The following is a 21,908-nucleotide window of genomic DNA, read 5'->3' on the forward strand; positions in this document are numbered from 1 at the left end:
GCATGAGTTTTCATCAATATCGATACACTCTTTTGGGTGTACTACTCTTCATATGAGCTTACCTCTTCCAAAACTGTAGAATTATCTGTAGCACCAAGCAAATTCTGCTTTTAAAACCTAATTTAATTTATATTTAAGTAACCCTTTTATAGAGCTCTTTCTATCTTTTGACCACTCTGTCCAGGGTGGAGTGATGCTCTGAACTATTGTTGTTCTTGTTTCTTTCCAGGAAGCACAACATGCTAGTTTTATCTACCATGCAGATATACAAATAAAAAGGGGATGGGGATGGGGATGGGGCTGCTCTGATAAATCCTTTTTTCTCACTCATTGATAAATTGAAACAATCATCATAAACATTTAAGTGTTCAAATCTTTTAGTAATTCACACACTTTGAGTCTAGATTTTAGTGAGGATACCCTTCAGCTTCCATAGGTTGTTCTGTACCTTCATTATTTTAGATGTATGTGTGTGTGATTCAAGAATTGTCAAGCCCTTGCTCAGTCCTATCTAATCCTCATCTGTCAATCTAACCCAACTCACAGGATTGTTGAAAAGATGAATATGGAGGAGTTGGCTAGTGTGCACCACTTTAAGCTTCTTGGAGGGAAGATGGGGTTATGAAAGATGAGTTTGCTGCTGATGCAGTTCCTTCTTTTGAATTCTTCTAACATTTAATCTAGTATTTCTCTGTTTTGGTCAACACAGAGTGGGGAATCCATGTTTGAATGCTCATCCTGAATGTTCTACTAGTTATGTGCTCTTCCCTTATTTAATTTCATGGCAGCCCCTCATATGTTGGTAATTTATATTTTTCTGTTCTGTGTTTGCCTGCAGTACTTCTGAACCTCACATGATCAGGATCTGATGAGCAGACAGTCTACAAAGGCTTATGCTTCCAATTTCTTTCTCTCAGAGGTTTCGACACTATTGCTCTGCATACTTATCTAAACTGACATGGCTATGTTTCTGAATGAACATAATTACAGTCAGTCCTCGATATCCACAGGTTTGGCATCCATGGAGTCAACCATCCAGGGCTTCAAAACCTTTTTTAATCCCCCAAACCAAGCTTGGATTAGACCATGTTATATAAGGGACATCATTTTACTACACCATTGCATAGTAGTATATATTTATGGTTCTGTTGCTCTTTGCTTTGTTACTGTTTTTGAAGAAACACTTACGTTTAAAATGAGAATAACATATCAAGTTAGATAAATGCATTTCCAAATATTTGTTAAAATGCCCCTAAAAATGAACTTTGACAAGTCACCAGAAACCATTGCTCATTATGTCAAGAGCATAATTTTGCTCTTACTCATTACATTATTTTGAAATGTGGTTTCATTATACCCTCATTACCCAAAACTATGTACCCTGAATCTAGTTATGGCTAGCTGTTTTCCTAGTAATTTGTTGCTTTCTACCCTCAATGTTTGTTTTTCTCAAGAGTATCTCAGATATTGGATTTTTTTTTACTGCTGATTCTCTCTTGCTATTACTTTGAAAATATCCAGGTGATGAAATGAAGTGATCAAAGGTTTTTGCTTAATATCTGCAATTTTCTTGCAGATATTATATGAATTATATATGAATTATATTATCTAATCATGCAATGACTTGGATTCTGTTAGTGGTACATGTTGATTTAACCATCCAGTACCTAGGCCTAGTAGCTAGTAACCATCAGTTATGCCAGCAGAAGTATTCCAAAGGACATTACACATTACCATTTTGTGCAATGCTTTCCCTCCAGATGTGAAAGGTAGGTGGAGACTCTCAGTCACAGCTCTAGACTTTCAGTCACTGATCGGCTGCAGGGGTGAATGCAGACATTGACTGGCTGTCCTTGGATAATTACAAAAGAGGAAGTTGTCCTTACCTTTGTCTAGGGACAAACAGTTGTTTCTTTCTCCTCTGGTGTACGAGGGCAGCACAGGGACACATCCTTGTTGGCAACTATGGGGCAGGGGCACCGCCCATGAATCAGATGAAATTGCTGTGACCCTCCTGAGCACCAGTTTTGATGGAGATTTTTTTCTGCCAATAGGCTAATTGGGTCTTAGTATGTGTCACTCACTCTATAATATTCACAGTGTGCTTTAATAATAATAATAATAATAATAATTTATTTATATACCACCCTATCTCCCCTAGCAGTTTCTACATATGCAAAATAATACAAAAACATAAAATATAAAACAAAAACATAGGCATAAACTCGAGCCACATCGAGTCCTTCGGGAGATGCTAGTGGGGTACAAATAAAGTTAATAATAATAATAATTAACAAAACATATACATTAAAATCAATTTAAAACCAGTTCCGCTCTCTTCTTCATGCAAGGTAAGCTGCCAGGGGCAAAGATTTCAATAAGGGGCCTGGACTATTTGGAACTGGCTGGGCCAAGGCTAGTGCAAGGAGAACGGTAAAATGGGGCTGGCTGAATGCTACAGTACAAGGATTGGTCTCAACAATGGCCCTACTAGGGGACTCAATTCCAGGGCCAATTAAAGGTCTATAAAAAAAGGTCTGGGCTGGAAGAAAAGGTGCCCTCAGATGACAGGGAACTGGGGAATGGACAAGGTACAAGGCCAAGTCCTAACTGTTGGACCAAGGGCTTGAGACTTGAGACTAGTCATTATCGAAGGCCTGATGAAACCACCAAGTTTTCAAGTTCTCACGGAAGGAGGTGAGGGATGGGGCCAGCCTTATCTCCTTGGGGAGAGCATTCCAGAGGCAGGGGGCCACCACCGAGAAGGCCCTCTCCCTCGTCCCCACCAACTGGGCTTGAGACAGTGGTGGGAGCGAGAGGAGGGCCTCCCCAGTGGATCTTAGTGTCCGCGCTGGTTCATAGAGGGAAATGCAACCGCAGAGATAGGTGGGGCCCGAACCACTTTTAATCTCAAGGCTGGGCTCCTCTGGCAGAATAATATCTGACATTTAGTCTGGGCTAAAAGCTACATGATACTAGCCATATGTTTCTGTTGCCCTCCACTGTGCTAAAAAATTTAGCCCCACCAAACAAATCCACACCTATTTTGCCCAGGAATAACCAGGAAAGTCATGATGCAATTGCATTTCTTTGGATTATGTGCCTTTCTGGGTTCTGCACATTTCCTATTTTCTCATTAATGGTTTCAGTTGTTTTTGCATTTCTGAGCCAACAGCCTGTCTTTCTATTCCATTATTAGTCATCTTCAGATGTGATAAAAGCACTTAAGGCATATTTATTGTCTGAAATGCTTCTGGTATCACTGTTTGTTTTTTTTCTGTCTCCTTGAAGATGATACCATTGTGCATACACAGCATCTCATATCTGGAAGAGGTGTTATCACTTTGGCATGTCATCTTTTGTTTCCGGCCAGCACTCAGCTTTAATGTTTAGAGTGCTATCATCTCTTTATCACAAGAGCTGCTTTTTCTCAGAGTCAGGTAAGTAAAGCACCATCCTGAGAGAGTTTGTTTCAGTTTTTGCTGACTCCTTTTGCTGACTCCTTCTTTGCACCTGCTGGGAGGTCAGCTAGGCTAGCAGTCTAGGCATGGATTGATTTGTATACAATGTGGTTTTTAACTGTTTTAATTTGCAGCTTTAATCTATTTGAATTAGGTTTATTTTAATTGTATTTTTAAAATGCATACCAGTGTGGGATGCCATGTTAAAGGGCGGCAGGGGGAGGGAGGAAATGACGAAATATTATGACATAGCTTTTCAATTGAACATGGTAGGGAGAAACATGACTGTTCACTGTGGTGACTGCCACTATTCACGACAATGAGATGTCAGTGGGTTTTTACTTTAGAACAATGGTTTCCAACCTTTGGTCCTTCAGTTCCAGAAATCCCAGCCATCTTACCAGCTGTTAGGAATTGTGGGAGCTGAAGTCCAAAACACCTGAAGACCAAATATTGGGAACCACTGCTTTAGAGGAACTAAGATGCTGAATCCTATTCCCTAAATTTGTTCAGTTGCTCAAATAGCTCATTTAAAGTTTAACATGAAGCCTAGACTGATATGGGAACCACCTATTATTACTATACTGGTGCATTTTTCTAACTTCATAAAGCAATAGTACACATTCAGCATTTACTAACATTGAGAGACAGATTAAAATCTTAGGGAATCCTTCTTGCTTGATCAGATGACATCTACAGTCAATTGCAACAGTGACTATAGATCTCCAGGTATCTGAATTCTAGTTTGTTATTTTCAGGCCTGAGGCAACAACCAACAAAGCAGAAAGTAACCAACAGCATAGTGTTTACAGTTCCATAGCACCAACATGTTCCAGTAAGGTCTCACATAGATCTGGAGCTCCTTCTCAAACTACTCTGACTACATCTACACTGTAGAATTAATGCATGCTGACTGCTATGGCTTAATGCTATGGAATCCTGGGAGTTGTAGTCTGGTGAAGCACCAGCACTCTTTGGCAGAGAGGGCAACAGACCTTGTAAAAAATCTCCCAGAATTTTATGCCAAAATCATCTCCTGATATTACTACTGTCCACGTTTTATGTTCATAACAAATATGTGAAGTATGCTATGCTGAGAGCTAGATGTGTGGTGATCTTTATGGTTGGACAGGGATTTTCAGTAATCCAAGTCAGTACTACAGGAACTTACACATTTTCTTATTTATCGCAAACGAAACTCTTGGAAACCAAGTATTCCCTCCCCCTCTTGACTGGAAATGATGTTAAAGTGGCTTTCTGGGGGTGAGTATACAGGCAGCCTCCTCTTGTAATTGTACATAAATGACATCTAATGAGAGAATAACTTGATTGGCATAGATAATATATAGCTAGCTTCATATATCTTCTATTGTAAATGTAATAAAAAGAAATTATCTTGGGGAAGATATTACTGCACAATTATATCCTTCCCTTTCTAAAAAGTAGGTCTGGCAAAAGTTCAGCTCTCCATATTAGGCATGACTGTTATGAAGAATAATGTTAACTATAACTCAGTGGAATTATAAACAACAGACCTCTTTCTTTTCAGTGCTACCCCTGCCCATAACATGGAATCAACCAGCTGATTTTCTCTCATATCTATTATAGACTGGAGTAATGCTTGTGCTAAGAAATCAGAAAATACACAGTAAATTTACTTGGATTAATAAAGATGTTTTGACTATAGTCACATTCAAGGAACTCCCATAGATCAAGGAATATCCCTGTTTCAGCCTGTTCAGAAAAGATGTGAGCATCCATTATATAATGCAATACATTTTTATACATGTAATCTGAAATTGTACAGGATCTTTCTGGGGAAAGGTGTGGAAACCTCTAAGCTGTACAACACAATCTGCATGATGATTTATGATGACCTCATGCATTTCACAGGGTCTAAGTGATTTTTCTAGTTCCTTCCTCTGAAATACATCTTACAGCACCTGGTATTCATTGAGGTTCTCCCATCTAGGATTGATCCTGTATGTGCATACATGTACATAATGAGATATCTTGGAGATGGGACCCAGACTTTAAACACACCTATACATGCAGCCTGGAGGCAATTTCATACATAATATATTTAATATTTTTGGTCATGAAACAAAGGTAATGTACAGTGAACCATCAGAAAGAAAAGGTTTGATTATCTCAGCCATCCAGGTGGACAATTTCAGATTTTGGATTTCAAAATTCTTGATTAGGGATGGTCAACCTGTAAGGAAGAGGAGAAAGAGAAGACACAGCAGTTGAAGGATACAAATAATTTTAGTAACAAGGACAACAAGTTTAGCTGGAAATTATAGAGACTGAACATGTCTTCTTCTTCTTTATTATAAGGCAAAGTATTTCCACTTTGACCCTTCAGTTGTAAGAAATCCATTATACGAAATTGTATATTAAACCTTATCTCTGAAGACATAAAACCTTCCCTGCACAATTTTCCAACTGTCTTATTTTTTGTACAAATTCACAAATTCTTTTCCAAGCCAGATTTGTAGTCCTCAAATTAACATCAGCTTAAACAGTATCAAAACCTCAAGTAGAAACTGTCAAAAACGTTTTTTATCTGTCATGTTCAGATAGTTAAAAATACATTATATTAAGAAGTAAAATATAATATTTTTTTCAAAAACACATTTGAACCAACAATATAAACTAGTGGATTTTACAGAAACAAACATTTTGAATTGAAAGATACATATAATTTATTCCTGCCAAAAGAACCGATCTCATTTCCACAGTCTGACAATGTGTTTCTGAAAGCCACGGTCCCTGAATGGAAAAAAATGGAATAGTATGTTTAGTATTTCACTGTGTGTGCGTGTGGATTTTGTGTGTGTGTGTGTGTGTGGGGGGGGGGGGGGGGGTTAGTTGAAAGAAGAAACATGGAAATAGAAACCTTCAGAAACATATTTTTGGCCAAGAAGTGAACCTAGATATTGGCAGAAGTTTGTTTGGAGAAACAACTGCTGCTGGAAAAAAGTAATAACAGATGAAAATATGCTTTAGTTCTTTGTGTTCCAAAACAGAGCATGCTGCATATTAAGAAAAACAGATGTTCTAAATGTTGTGTAGCAACATTATGACCGTTTAAAATAAAAATGCTATCTCCCACTTCTCCTACTGTTCTTTTTGCAGGTAATGAGGCAGATCCTTCCCCTCCATTGGATATATGCCAAACTGTTCAAGCTGGGAGCTGGGCTGTGTCCAGAAAAGGGTCACCAAAATGATGAAAGGTTTGGAGACCAAGTCCTATAAGGAGGGGCTTAGGGAGGTGGTGTGTTTAGCTTGAAGAAAATAAGGTTAAGAGGAGACATGATAGCCATGATTAAATATTTGAAAGGATGTCTCATTTTATAAGGAAAAAAAAACTAGCAGAACCCCACATGTGGGATAGACATACAGATTTGAACCAGGTAGAAGGAGACACAAGTGAAAACTAGTTAGATGGCTGGATTTCAGTCATTGAAATTAAGAGATAGCAGGAATACCTGAATTGACATGTTCTTGAGAGATTGTAAAGCAGAGGTGAGGAACCTCAGGCCGTGATAATTAACCTGTCCTTACCTCCTAGCACTTTCCAGATATCCAAACCTTCTTTCCCATGACAGTGTTATTTCCAACTTCCAAAATTTTATACAGCCTCACTTGCCACCACTGCCTCCCTATTTTGAGAAGCTAAAAGTCTCTCTAGGGGCTTAGCTGTTGGCAACAAAAGCTTTGTGCTAACATATGCTGGAATTATTGTTTCCATCCTTTTGCTTTTGGCCATGTGCTCCACTGTAATGTGGCTTATGTGAAAATCCATGAAATTGACTTCCACCTTAAGGATGGGAAGACTTAAACTGACTCATGACTGACACTCCTGAGAAATTTATGGAAATCCAATAGGGAACAAGGCATAAAGACTCAGAATATGATTTCTTACAGAAGATGGTGAATTTGAAATTTTGTTGTTTATTCGTTCAGTCATTTTCAGTTCTTTGTGACCTCATGGACCAGCCCACGCCAGAGCTCTCTGTTAGCTGTCACCACCCCAGCTCCTTCAAGGTCAAGACAGTCACTTCAAAGGTAACATCCATCTATCTTGCCCTTGGTCGGCCCCTCTTCCTTTTTCGTTCCATTTTCCCCAGCACCACTATCTTCTCCAAGCTTTCCTGTCTTCTCATTATGTGGCCAAAGTACTTAATCTTTGCCTCTAATATCCTTCCCTCCAGGGAGCAGTTGGGCATTATTTCCTGGAGTATGGAGTGGTTTGATCTTCTTAAGGTCCAAGGCACTCTCTGAATTTTCCTCCAGCACCACAGTTCAAACACATCTATCTTCCTTATCTCAGCCTTCCTTATGGTCCAGCTCTCACATCCATTTGACATATCTAAACTATTTTAATGTGTAGATTATACTTTGATTTGGTTTTTTTTAATAGGGGGGCTTTCAGGATGATGTGCACATGTATATTTCCTACACTTTGAGTATCCCTTATCCAAAAAGTTTGGGATTTTAGATGATTTGAAAATATTTATGTATGCATAATGAGATATCTTGGAGATGGGACCCAAATGAAATTAATTCTTGTTTCATCTATATCTTATACACATAGTCTTGTACACAATATTTTTAAAATGCTTTTGTGCATGAAGAAGTTTTGTACATTGATGGCATTATCTCAGTCATCCATGTGAGCAATTATGAATTCTGGAGCATTTTGGATTTCGGAATTCCAGAGTGGCATATTTTTAAATGAGCTCCTTTCACAGAAACCGAACTGATCCAGTTTGTTCACTAGGGTTAAGAATATTAGTACTTGGATGAATTTGTATCAGATTTATATCAATATTAAAATGGAGGTGAATGGACAATTCTTGAAGGAACTCTAAACTAGAAGAGAATATCCAGTGGCTTCTGATTAAGCTGGCAAGAGAGAGCTGTCTGCCTTCATCAATCAAGCAAGACAAGTGAGGATCCAGGATTTAGAACAAGCTGAAGGGATGAAAATGAATGAGTTCAGAGTCTCCCAGCATCCAAACAAGCTGCTAGGATGTTTAGGCCAACCTAAGACACAAAAGCTTCTGACCAGAATGCATTGTAGCCAAAGCAAGAACCCCCCACAGACACTCTATTCACGGCCTTTAATGTCTGACTTAGACTAATGCATGCTTGCATTTAAGGTTAGCATTGATGTCTACTCTGTTTTCATTGGCTCCTGGCCCTTTCTTTTGTCATGACTGTCAAATAACACTATGAGATGGTTTGTAAAGGAAAAAAGATCGTCAGCAGAAAATACAGAACCAGGAGGACAACTAAAGCAAATAACCCTTAAATGAACCATTAACAGAGAGAGAAGCAGTGCCAGCCAGATTGCCCTTTTACAAACTTCTCTTCTTGGGAATGACTCAAATAACTTTTTTTTTTTTTGCTGTGGAAGTCCATAGTATTTTCCTGGCATCCTGGCAAGGTTGTGTGTGGTGAGAGCAAAGCTCTGGGGGAAGTTCCTGTGGCTTTTCATTTGGAACAAACAGAGGAGATGCAGAAAGAAGCCATCAGGATGGAACATTCTCAATATTAATTAATTAGGGTGATTTCCCCCACCAATGACCCAACTCATTGCTGCTAAACAGGACTCTTGTTTCTACTCCAGCTAGGCCAAGGTTGTTTGTGAACATATTTGAATCTGGAAGAGGAGTTAATCAGCTCAGTGTTTATGGAATCAGTGGCTTGATACTGGAGTCACAGCAGCTAGAGGAAAATGTTGTTCTGCTAACTAGAAAAAGGCAGAAGACATTGATTCTAATTTTAAAACCAGGCTTGGGCTTCATAATGCCCACTCATTGCAAGAGCTGATATTGTAGCCTGATTCTCTTAGGAATTCCAGATTCTTTTACTTGCCAACAACAGTTCATGTTTGTTTCTCTGTCCTTGATAAAATGTCCACGTCTTCTATTTACATCTACACCTGAGCTAAACAAGCCTCAGGTAGCAGCCCCTTCAAAGTCTGTATAAACTATGAATTGGGAATAGGAGTGAGCATACACCAAGGCAGCCATTCCATATTCCACACACAAAAATGCATGCAAATCCTGGCAAAATGCACATAGATTCCAGGTTTCTAAGCACCATTCAGCACCAGAATATTATTGTGAGTTCATCCACAACATATTTCTTCTAAAGGTACCTTTGGAATCCATCTTGGTTTCAGTCTCTGTTTACATCTCATTTTATAGTATCGCACTCTGTTCAGAAAGCAGTCCTCTGTTTTAAGACATTTCTTATTTGAACAGGAGTCTTAACAAAACTGGATTCAATATAAAACAACCATGAAAGAAGGGAATTTGTGACTTCAGGCTGTCCATCAGCAATTAACAACTGATTTCTGTGGTATTCCTGTGTAAATTAAAGCAAGTATTTTTTAATTTGCATCTGTACACATAAAACAGCATGTAATCCGGGGAGAGTGCAGATGAGCTCCCTCTGTCAGCTCCGGCTCCCCATGTGGGGGCATGAGAGAAGCCTCCCACAAAGGTGGTAAAACATCAAAACATCTGGCTGTCCCATGGGCAGTGTCCTTGCAGACGACCAATTCTCTCACACCAGAAGCGACTTGCAGTTTCTCAAGTCGCTCCTGACTTGAAAAAAAGCATATAATGTATAATGCCACCTTTAATGGATCTCTTCCCAGACTTAGACTTGAGTTTCTTTGTTCTGGGCTCTTGGAGTGACAAGTAGGAAATGTCTATGGAGTGTTGTGCATGTGGTTGAAGATAAACTTCTAACGATCTCAGAGTTTCAATATGAATATTTCCTTCTTTCAAAGGTCTTCATCCATGGAAGCTGGGGTATGCAATTTTAGCCTTCTGGTTGTTGTTGGACTATAGTTCTAATCGGCCCTAGCCAGCCAATGTTGAGAGTTTGCGAGAACTATAGCCCATAGTTGCCCACCTTGACATAAGCTAATGTACTAAAGTACAAGATCTCAACCTTTGGCTCTCCCAGGTGTTCTGGATTCCAAGTCCTAGAATCCTCGAGCATTGGCCAGGCTGACGGAAGCTTCTGGGAGTTGTTTTTCAAAGCATTTGGAGGACCAGAGAATGAAAGGGAGGCATTACACTATAGGAGGAAAACTGGATTCTCGAAATATAGAAGCATGTTTTGACAAACCCATTTTTCCTGGCCAAGACAGAAGCAACAAATTTTTCATAGCAACAATAAGATCACCATTGTTCCCATGTGTATTTATAGGGAAAGAGTAGAACTGGTTACTTACAAGTATCCCTTTTTCATTTACAAAGGAATTCATGCAATTTCACTCATATGGGCTGAGGGTTTGGCAATATAAGCATTTGGTAAAGACTGCCATACCAATGGGATTAAAGGAATATCTGGGAAGCTTTGTAGCTCCTCTAGAATCTTTTCCAAAGTTATGTAAGTATCAAAACAACATGTACTGTTCACCTAAAAGGACTCTTTTCTATTATATGGGAGTTTTCAATTAAAATATTAGCTCTCTTTTAGTTCTATATTATTTCTCTCTGCCACCTAGTGTAGCCTTTTTTCTGATGACCTATTGAGGAATCCAACACCGATGGTTTCTTTCTGTTGTTGTCTCTTTGCTCCCATTGAAGACTCTGGGGGTTTTCCACTTGACAACTTATTTGCAAGAAACAGGGGGGCTGTCCAGACAGTACCTTTATGCCAGGAGCTTCTGCAGCAAACAGGAGGGTGGCCTGATGCCATTCCCTGTAAACACAGAAGCAATTGTCACAAAAGGCAAAACCCGCAAGGTTTCCCGGTGTGGGAATATCACGGTTTTGAGCTGAATATCTGCATCTTCAAATGTCTGTATGTCCCCGCAATCGGAAATAATGGGATTTTTTTAAAATCTAGGTTTGTTCTCTGATTGGTTGGTCCCTAAAAAAGGTGACAGTTGGGTGGAATGTGAAAACTTTGTTGGTGTGCCAGAAACTTAATGAAACATCTGGAGGGCACAGTTTCTCTGGCCAAGACAAAGAACGAAACTTTTGCAGTGATTTGCTGCAGTGATTCTCCACATATCTGCATCTTGAGGTTTAAAAACAAAAAAACAAAAACACCAAAGTTTCTGGAAGATGTCATGTGGTGGCCATCTTGGGGGCCTCTAAATCTCACAACAAAGCTTCAAATCTGGACAACGGAGGCAGAAATCCCGGGATCAACAGGTCTGTATGTGGACCTCTATTGAAGTCCTGGGATTTTTTTTTTTTTGCCCCTGTTTAAAACCCATGATTTAGTGCTGTCTGGAAGCGCCCTGAGAAAAGAGAAGTAGTAATATTTCAAGATAATAAATATTTGAAAGACAGTGAAACTGGGAAGGAAACAAAGGCCTAAATCCAGTTTTGTACAGCCCCAACTAGAGTAGACTCTGAATCAATGAGATACACATAGATATACAAATGTTAATTTTTCATACAGCAATTGATTCAGTTGTCTTGCTGTAGTCAGAACTAGCCTCTGGATATAATCTAAGGGATACCTAACCATGAATTAGTGTGTTTGTACTGCAAATAGCCATCTAGTTATTCTATCAATATAACCAAGTGTAAAACGTAGCTGCTATCTACATCAGAAGTAGGTAAAGCCCCGCAGGGGTCATTCTTTTTGCACACTCTAACCAGAATGCCCCCAAATGCACTCTGGGAGGTATGAAGGGCATCTCCACCACATTGGGAGCCTTGTGCCCTCCATGGAGTCAAATAATTATTGCATTTTTTTCACGTGGAAAATGTTTTTTCTTTTCTTTCTTAAAATGCCCCATCAATAGTGAGGCCCATGTTTCCATCAAGTTTCCCTGGGCCAACTTTTTTGAAATAGGAAATTAGTACTGCTCATTTGTGTTCTTAAAAAGTCCTCTTCTGGGCTTCAATTGGCTAAAGAGTGTCCCCAAACATGGTGAAAATGTCCCCATAGCCCTTATAGGATGTTTAGAGCAAAACTATATTTGATATATATTACTATTATTTCAGGGTCAGGCCTCAAAGTTAAAGCGCTAATGCAGTCCCACAGCCCTCCATAGTAGTCTTCCCTTAGGGACAGCAAACTACAGTGAACTTTGATTTCTTCCAAGGAGAGACAGGCAACCATCCTCTAAATAAATAATACCAATAAAACTCTAGGATAGGCTCACCATAGGGTTGCCATAAGTCAGATATTACTTGAAGACACACAACAACAACAGAAGTGCAATTATTTCATACATCTTATTGTTTTTTCAATAACCCCACACAGCCTCAGCATGGGAATAGCTTTGTCTGTGTATATAAGAGAGGTAATGTATCTGTGATATCAATCTGATAGAACACCCTTCTGCTACAAACAAAAGCTCCCTTATAAACATATATTTTCAGAATATTATCAGCAGCCCCAATAGGCTGCATTTGGTAATTTTTATGTTTTGGTCTGCCATTCTAATGCTGATAATCATGTCATTTTTAAAGACTGGTGGTTGAATCCCGAGCTTTAGAATGGGGTACAAATTTAACAAATAATGCTTATGGCTTGGAGAAGGAGATTGTCTTAGCTGTTTAGAATTCATGATTAATGACTTTCAACAAACTGCTATAGGCAGTTTAACACACACACACACACACACATACACCCGGCCCCAATGAAGAAGTGTTAACAATACTGTGTAGAATTGGATGGGTTCTGAGACTCAAAGTCTGTGCTGGAATGCACCCCAGGACAGAAAGGAACCAAGGGCAGGAGACGGGTTGTCTCTTACAAAATTTGAAGTCCCAGCATGCAATTAAGCCAGAAGAATACATCCTGTGATTTATGCAAAGGATGAATGATGTATGGGCTGTCTCACTAGACGGTTGTACAAAAGGGCTAAGTATAGAAGCCTTTAGCCGTTGGCTTCTGTGCTGCATTTATGATGTAAAGCAGGGGTGCTTCGAAGTTTATCTGGATCAATAACTGGATAATTTTTAGTAGATTGGCAATTCTTTTAAATTCCCAATAGTTTAACAAGAGCAAATAAAATTTAAATTCAGCAAATAAATATGTCTCTTGCATGGATGGCCATGTGCTGGTCACATGAGAAGCATCCAAGAGAATAGGGAGTATATTAATTGATGCCTTTTGACTAGATTTCCATCCAAGTTTACTTTTGACAGGTCTGAATATATAGCCTGATGAAGAGCAACTATAGGCAATAACAAACCTCATTTGAATAAATCTTGCCAAGAAAATCCTATGATAAAGTTACCAATAGTCAAATTTGGTTTGAAGGGGCATTAGAACAAAGCATATATTAGTGGTATGCAGAAGTAGTGAGATCTCTTTTTCTAACACAGCCATCAAAAATATTTTGGGTTGCCCCTGTGAGTGGCTCATTATAACAGAGGCTGGATCCACACTGCCTTATAACGCAGTTTCTGAATGCAATTTAATTCTATGAGTCTACACTGCTATATAATGCAGTTCAATGTGGTTAAACTAACCATCTTATCACACAGGCTGATTTGCCCATCGTACAGTGCTTTCCCTCCACTTTCAGCACGGAGCACATTAGGCAACGCACAGGCATTTCCATCCGGGTTCCGTGCCAAAAGAGGAGAGGAAGTGGTGATCGCAGCCACAGCAGCAACACGGGCGCCTTCGCAGCAATGGGGGAAAGCCAGGTGGTGATGTTTCCCCCCACATGAGATGACGAGTAAGCAATGTCTTCTCCATGACCCCCACCGAGAGCCCATGGACTCACCACAATGCGGGGTGAATCCATGGGCCTTTAAGATGAGGTAGTAATTCTTAAACTATATTAAATGGCAGTGCAGATGGGGCCTAATTTGTTCTTGCACAAGATTTGTCTATCTTTGATATAAAGATACAGCATAAAGCTATAGTAAAACAGAAACATAATTGTTTTGTTTTGTTTTGAAGGTGCAGAAATTGACTTTCTGGATCACATGGAACAGAAGCCTATATCCTTTGCCCTTTTCTGATACCGGCAGTTTTAGTACGGATTTTGAGAAGAAAGATCTCTTCATTTGAACTGATGTGGCTGAATTAACAAGATAAAAGTCCACACCTCAAACAGCAGATTTTGAATGTCATGGAAGGAAAACAATTGTGACTTGCTGCTACTATATTTACTGCCAAGCATAGGGAGATCTGGAGCCAGTATTGCGTAGTTATCAGAGCATTGGACTAGGACCTGATCACATTAGAGCATGGATCCACTTTAAATCCAGTTTCTGCCTTCTGCAGAATTCCAGGGCTTGTAGTTCAGGGAGGGGCATTTAAACAGCTCAGCCAGGCTAAACTCACTAAACTACAAACCCCATAATTCTTCAAGAGGCAGAAACTGGATTTAAAGTGAATCCATGCTCTTGTGTAATGAGGCTGAGGAAACCAGGTTCAAATCCCTGCTCAGCCATTAAAACCCACTGGTGACCTTGTACAAGGCACACACTTTTAGCCTCAGAAATCCCTTTGATAGGTTCACCTTAGGGTTACTATAAGTATGAAAATACTTGAAGGAAAGCAATAGGGAGAGCTCCTTGAGGAATCTTCTGACTTGTGTCAAAATAAGTTACAATATTTATTCATCCATTTGATCTATACTTCATCTTTCCCCCACAAAGGGGAGTTTGGGGAATTTATGAGAAAACTGTGTAAATATACAGAGTTATGTGAATTTGCACATAATACTCACATAATACTCAAATAGCTCAAGTAGAAAGCATAAAAATGTAATTAAAGAAATAACACACAATCAAAATGAAAATATAGTGCTCATATAGTACTCATCCAAAACAAAAGCCCGAATCACAGCAAATGAGATCAGTTGTCAAATGCCTGAATAAAAAGGTATTTTCTGCCAGCTGAATGACAGCACAGAGGGAACTAATCTAATCTATGTAGAGGGAGTTCCAGAACTGTCTGGGTCTGGATAGCATGCACTTGAATTAGGGTGGTAGTGACTCTGACTCATACCTGGAGGTGACTCTGTGAACAGTTCATCATAATTAATTCATTCCCCTCGATTTGAATGTTTCATTGTAACCTTTCTTTGAAAATCACAGGTGAGCCGGTGTGAGTGTAAAATATCCAGCAGTCTGTACTTTGTCAAGAAAGCCATAATCCAACCTCACATTTCTAATGGGCAAAAGGACCTCCGGGTTAAAGGCCATCTGGTGTGAGTAGACATGGCTGCGTCTGCATGTTTTATCTGCTCCCACAATACAGCTGTAATCGGTGTGTAATTAGAGAGTCTTTAATCCACAGATTATCAACTCTTCTCTCTCAATACCCCATCTGTTGTGCTAGGGCTCACAAAGAAAGCTTTACATCTCTCGAGCTGGACCTGCAATATTCAACTGGCTTGCTTCTAAATGCAAAATGACCTATTTTGTCCACCACTGGAAAAAATGACGCCTGTGGGGTCAGCAAAAAGTATATTCTTTAATTTTATATATATATGTTTTTCACTGTTTAGTATATCTCAGGTTATATGTTAACAATGGAGTAGATCCCATCAACACAGTTATTATTACAGGTCACTTGGATGATTAAATCTATGCATTTTCATTTACGTCCATAAATAATATCATTAGTTTTTCAAGGCAGGAAAAGAACCTACAACATTTCCTGCATGCTCTTCATGTCATTAGGAGAAACAATTCTGTCCATATTTGCTAAATGTTTGTTGCTGCAGCTCTCTGTCCCTTTTCCCTTTTGCCACCACAGGGCCTCTGTTGTGATAAATACTCAGGCTTTCAGACTCTAATTATATTCTAAATTATCCCCCTCCCCTCCTGCCCACATGCACAATGGCTGAACTGAAGCTGAAAGAGAAAGCAGTGGCCACCACTATGCAAAAGGGCATTTTGTAAATCTGAACCTGGCTCTATTCATGATGAAATCAATACAATTTTCATGACTAAGCAGACTGCCTGACTTGATAACACTTGCTAGGCGTGCACTCTCTCAGGGCCCTTACACACAGCCTTATATTCCAGAATATCAAGGCAGAAAATCCCACATTATCTGAGTGTGGACTCAGATAACCCAGTTCAAAGTAGATATTGTGGGATTTTCTGCTTTGATATTCTGGGATATAGGGCTGTGTGGAAGGGCCCTCAAGTAGTTATTTTGTTACTGAAATTGGAGAATAAGACGTGTAAATGTGGCACTCTTACATTTATTAAGATGTAAATATTCTTCCTTTTTTGTTGTCTGAAATGACAGTGTTAGAAATTATTTTTCTGTGCAGTCTCTTTTTAAAAATTATGTGCATCCAAAACTGAAAGTGTGTAGCTATATCTTTTATTAAATTACCAAACATCCTTGTTTAATACGCCCTACAAAGTGTTACTCATTGACTTGAGAATGTCTTAGAGAGGCAGTCCGTACACTGCAAAACTTGGGTAAAGTTTAGAAATGCTCCAGATCTCATGTTATGTGTTTTATTGCCTTAGTAACAGAGTTACAGGGTTTTTTTTTTTTTTAAAAAAACAGTACCAGAATCTTTTTTACTCATCTGCATTATTCTTTTCCATTCATAGCCATTTTTTCTGATGTTAAAGCAGATTCTTGGAACATCTCTCCATCTTTCAGTGAATCATGGAGAAGAATGTTACAGACAGACACAAACACTAAGTCATGCACAGCTTTTTCCAGTTAAAAAAGCACAGTTGTTTAACCAAGTTTGTAGTCCTAAAACACACTTAGCAAAACATGCTGTGGATTCAAACAAAGTGGGGGATAGGAAAAGAAAGACCGACTGTAAATTAAATTGATCAACTAAATCTTCGCATTTATAAAAGCATTCGTTCTGTTTCTCCTCTGAGGCTATTCTTGGCAAGACCATTTCACAAGGCCTCTATTGTGGTGCAGGCCTGCCTTGACTCTTGTGTGCGGCCTTTCCGCCTATGGGATCAGACACTTTGCCAGAAAGCCAGAATAATATTTTGTCTCTGTGACAACAAATGCAATAAAAGCAAAGCTTTGCTGCCACCTCAGGAAGAAGTGCAAAAGGGACCGATCCCCCCCAGCTGGAATGAACATTTCAGAAAAAGCAGGACACGCCTGGAGCCTTCATCAGAGAAACATACGGAGTTCCAGAAAAATGGAGTTCATGTCAAATGAAGCACAGGTTTCTTTCTTCAGTGAACTCTAAGACTGTGTTTAAAACAGGATTGCAACACTGTAACAAGTGAAATAATTATATGACAGTCTCCCTTCCACACAGCCATATAACCCAGAATATCAAGGCAGAAAATCCCACACGATCTGCTTTGAACTGGGTTATCTGAGTCCACAATGCCATATATTCCAGTTCAAAGCAGATAAAGTGGTATCTTTTGCCTTGATATTGTGGGGTATATGGCTGTGTAGAAGGGCCCTCAAACATGACCCAAAAGAAGAGGAACTAGAAGAAATTGGTATAAATTGACCTATTCTCTTAAATAGAAATCAACACAATGTTTTACAAAAAACTGAAACCTCTATGTGGAATAAATGAGTAGGATATTTAAAAACTGGCCTGCAACATTGTTTAGTGACTAAAATCATTGATAGAAAAACAATGTTAAGACAAATGTTAGACAACAAAATTATTATTTGTTTACTATAAGTAACCTTTCCCCCTCTTCTTTCTAACGATACACTGTTAGTGAAGCGTGTTGATAATATAAGATGTTCAGTGATATTATTCTGGGGTAGGGTCGGGTGTTTTCTCCAAAATATGATATATAGTTCATCATTACTAGAAAGTTTGCAATCACCAGTGTTAGAAAACTAATAGTTTAACATAAAAAAGAAGAGGCGGAAAGGATTACTGTAACGCGCTCTATATGGATTGCCTTCGAAAACTGTTCGGAAGCTGCAAATAGTCTAATGCCCACTGAGTTGTGTACAAACTACTTTTGCACTTTGAACTCAGTTTACAACAACTAAAGTAAGATGAACATGAAAAGATAAAGGGGAAAGGGGAAGAAGAGACGTTTTCATTTTTGTTGTCAGATGACAGAGGATTAATCAGGACTATCCCTGCCATATCAGTGCAGTTGGAAGGTATGTCTGATTTGTTGCAAAAGAAACTCATGAAGAATAAGAGCACATGTTGGTACGGTATGATAACCAAATACGAAAACACAAGCTCAGTGGTTTATTTACTAGCTGACTTACGGTTTCTTTCCAAACTGGCCCAATCTGCACAGATTCCTTACATCAAAAACTACTTGTTGGCACATTTCATACAAATTGTGTTTGTTCCAGAGGGGCAAGACTTGTACTAATTCGTGGAAATGGCAACAATTTTGCTGAAACACTAGGAGAAGCCTCCATAAGTATAATACTTAGAAGGTAGAACATGCTGTTAAATAAGAGCAGGCATCTTAGTTAAGAAAAGTCTGGGCTACTTCTTGAGGATGCTGTAGTTACATCTTATGTTGAACAGAAGTTTGGATTAAGCCACTCCAATTCCATTAATTCTTTATGTGGTTAGGCTATAGGACTGGTTTTGCTTCGTAAGACACAACATTGAGTCATCATGGAGAAAATCACTCCAACCAACCCATTAAAAACGTGTGTCACCAAATTATATTTTCAAGCAGTTGCTTCATGGTGACTAGTTCTGTAATACAAAATGGTCTTGATAGAGGTAAAACTAAATAAAGCTTACATCTAGAGTCCCTAAAATGAGATCATCTTCTTTTTTTTTGCTTTAACTTCTAGATGAAGTTAGAAGGTTCAGTGTAATAGACAGCAAATGTCAGAATCACACTGGTGGTCACATACCGTTCTTATCTGAACTCACTCATTTATATATCATCAATGAATTGCAACTTATTCTGGACAATAATGTGCCCTCCTAATGGTTCTTGGTGTTAGCCCTTTACTTACCTACAGACACTCTCCCAATCTCAAACCGTAACTTACCTACAGGAATATGATTAGCCCACAAACCTACTTGAAAAATATCATCATACACAATATTATGGATACTTTCACTTGCTTGTCCTCTATGTAATATATCCATTGTCAACAATGTCCATCAGCACTCTTAACTATCTGCACCAGACCAGGCTTCACCAGAGGATATACAGGCATAAATCATACTTCAGGAATAAAAACACGTAAAAATTAGTTGAAGAACACCTCATTCCTCCTGCGCATTCCAAGGGCCTTGTCCATTGGCAATGGGTTGAACAGAAACAATGTAATTTTTGGCCCACTACACATATTACAACACTAGTTAATACCCCAGTTTCGTGAGGACTCTCTTGTTCATTTCAACACTTCTCCTTTCTGGTTCCCACTTTCTAGACAGCATCATACTGCATCCCAATAATTCCACCAGTCATATGATTATCTACTCACCTTGGATTTAGGCCATATCTTTAGTCCCACTTTTGTTCCTCAGTGACCATTGTTAAAACTGACCTTGTTACTTCATTAGCACACATTTTGCATTCCTGTTGCTATTCACACTGGCAACTCATTCATAAATGTCTTGTCCCTAAGTACTTCAATTCATGTATCTCAGGAAGACTTTGTTTATGAAATGCTACCAACTTCTTTCTTTTTGTTTTCACAAGTGTTACAAGATTCCTTTACTTAGGAGACACAGTATAGGTTAAAATACAGCTCTTTTATTGAAATTTCAGACTGACCCAGTTCCAAAGTTTCTCTCGTTCTCTCTCTCTTCAATGTGTTCCAGTCTTTCAGTCATAAATGTGCCCCCTGCACATTACCTCCCCCACTTGCTCTATTTCTGGACTGAGTAAACTAGCACAATGGAAGCTGTTCACTGTGAATTTGAAAGGAGTTGCCTTTTGCTGAACTTTGTTGTGCTGTCATGTGCTAAACTGTTGATTCCTGCCCTCAGAAATATACTAATATATTGCATTTTTTTAAAAAAGTGGAGTTAAAAGGTGTCAAAGCATGAGCATTTAAAAATGTTAAATAGCATATAACTATCCTTTTAAAAAAGAATGCTAATTGTTTGCCTCTTAGGAATCTCCCTCAGAAAATAAGGTTTGCAGTCACAAATCCAGCTCTTCCCTAAGAGTACTGCCAAAGGCTGTACTGTGAGATAACATCAAATGCCTTCTAAAATATCTTCCTCTGGACAGTTGTACTGAATGAAGCACAAGGGAGAGCTTCCACAGTCAGTGTACAATCACATTTAACATCACCATTTTTATCTGTATTTTAGTACAAAAACTTTTAATTCTAATTTATTCTTTAACATCAGCTCTGTACAATATGGGGACTTTGTCCTTAATCCCCAACACCATATAGTGGCCCTGACAAAAAACCACCTCTTCCCCCCACATATGCACACACACGTGAGCTACAGCTTTCTGCAGGTGGGAAACTGGGCTTTAAAATTTGGTTGTTGAGCCAGAGTTTTACTGGGATATTGATAGCTGAGGTATTATACTAAAGTCATCTTGGAAGGTATCCACAGTCCACAGTTAGAAGCAGTTTGAAATCATTTTTAACTGCCATAGCTGTATCATATGCTGGGTAGATGCACGGAACACTGTGGATGTAGCATATCTTGATTTCAGTAAGGCCTTCGACAAGGTCCCCCATGACCTTCTGGCAAACAAATTAGTCAAATATGGGCTAGGCAAAACTACGGTTAGGTGGATCTGTAATTGGTTAAGTGAACAAACCCAGAGGGAGCTCACTAATGCTTCTTCTTCATCCTGGAAAGAAGTGATGAGTGGAGTCCAACAGGATTCGCTCCTGGGCCCAGTTCTGTTCAACATCTTTATTAATGACGTAGATGAAGAGAAGCATACGAGAAACTCGGCCTCTCACTGAACATTGAGAAAACCAAAGGGCTCTTCCAGCAGTCACCAGGCAATCCCTTTGCAATGAAATACAACTTAATGGTGTAACATTAGAAAATGTTAATCATTTCTGCTACCTTGGCAGCCACGTCTCTACAAATGTCAACACTGATACTGAAATAGAACACTGCCTGAGCTCTGTGAGTACAGAATTTTTCTGAATGAAGCAGAGAATATTTGAGGACTGGGACATCCATAGGGAGACCAAGGTGATTGGTTATAAAGCTATTGTCTTCCCAACCTTGTTATATGCCTGCAAAATTTGGGCTGTCTACTGATGTCAAACTCAACTTCTGGAATGATTCCATCAGCGTTGCCTCCGAAAAATCCTACAAATCTCCTAAGAAGACAGGCGGACAAATGTTTGCCTCCTGGAAGAAGCAAAAACCATCAGCCTTGAAGCAATGCTCCTATGCCATCAACTCCGCTGGACTGGCCACATTGTCTGAATGCCCAATCACCATTTCCCAAAGCAGTTACTATACTCCCAACTCAAGAATGGTAATGTTAGTGGACAAGAAAAGAGATTTAAAGATGAGCATAAAGCCAACTTTAAAAACTGTGGCATAGTCACCGAGAACTGGGAAACCCTGGCCACTGA

The 21,908-nt window shown here is 39.1% G+C and overlaps 1 long non-coding RNA gene across 1 annotated transcript in view; it reads left to right on the forward strand.

Moving 5' to 3' along the window:
• The first annotated feature begins 15,461 nt into the window (after positions 1–15,461).
• LOC137096052 (uncharacterized) overlaps positions 15,462–21,908 on the forward strand; it is a 124,575-nt gene continuing 118,128 nt past the window's right edge. The window contains exon 1 of the long non-coding RNA XR_010909185.1: positions 15,462–15,882. This is a non-coding gene — a long non-coding RNA (uncharacterized lncRNA). The remainder of the gene's footprint in view (positions 15,883–21,908) is intronic.

This window comes from Anolis sagrei, chromosome 2 (assembly GCF_037176765.1).
Source record: "Anolis sagrei isolate rAnoSag1 chromosome 2, rAnoSag1.mat, whole genome shotgun sequence".
Classification (NCBI taxonomy): domain Eukaryota; kingdom Metazoa; phylum Chordata; class Lepidosauria; order Squamata; family Dactyloidae; genus Anolis; species Anolis sagrei.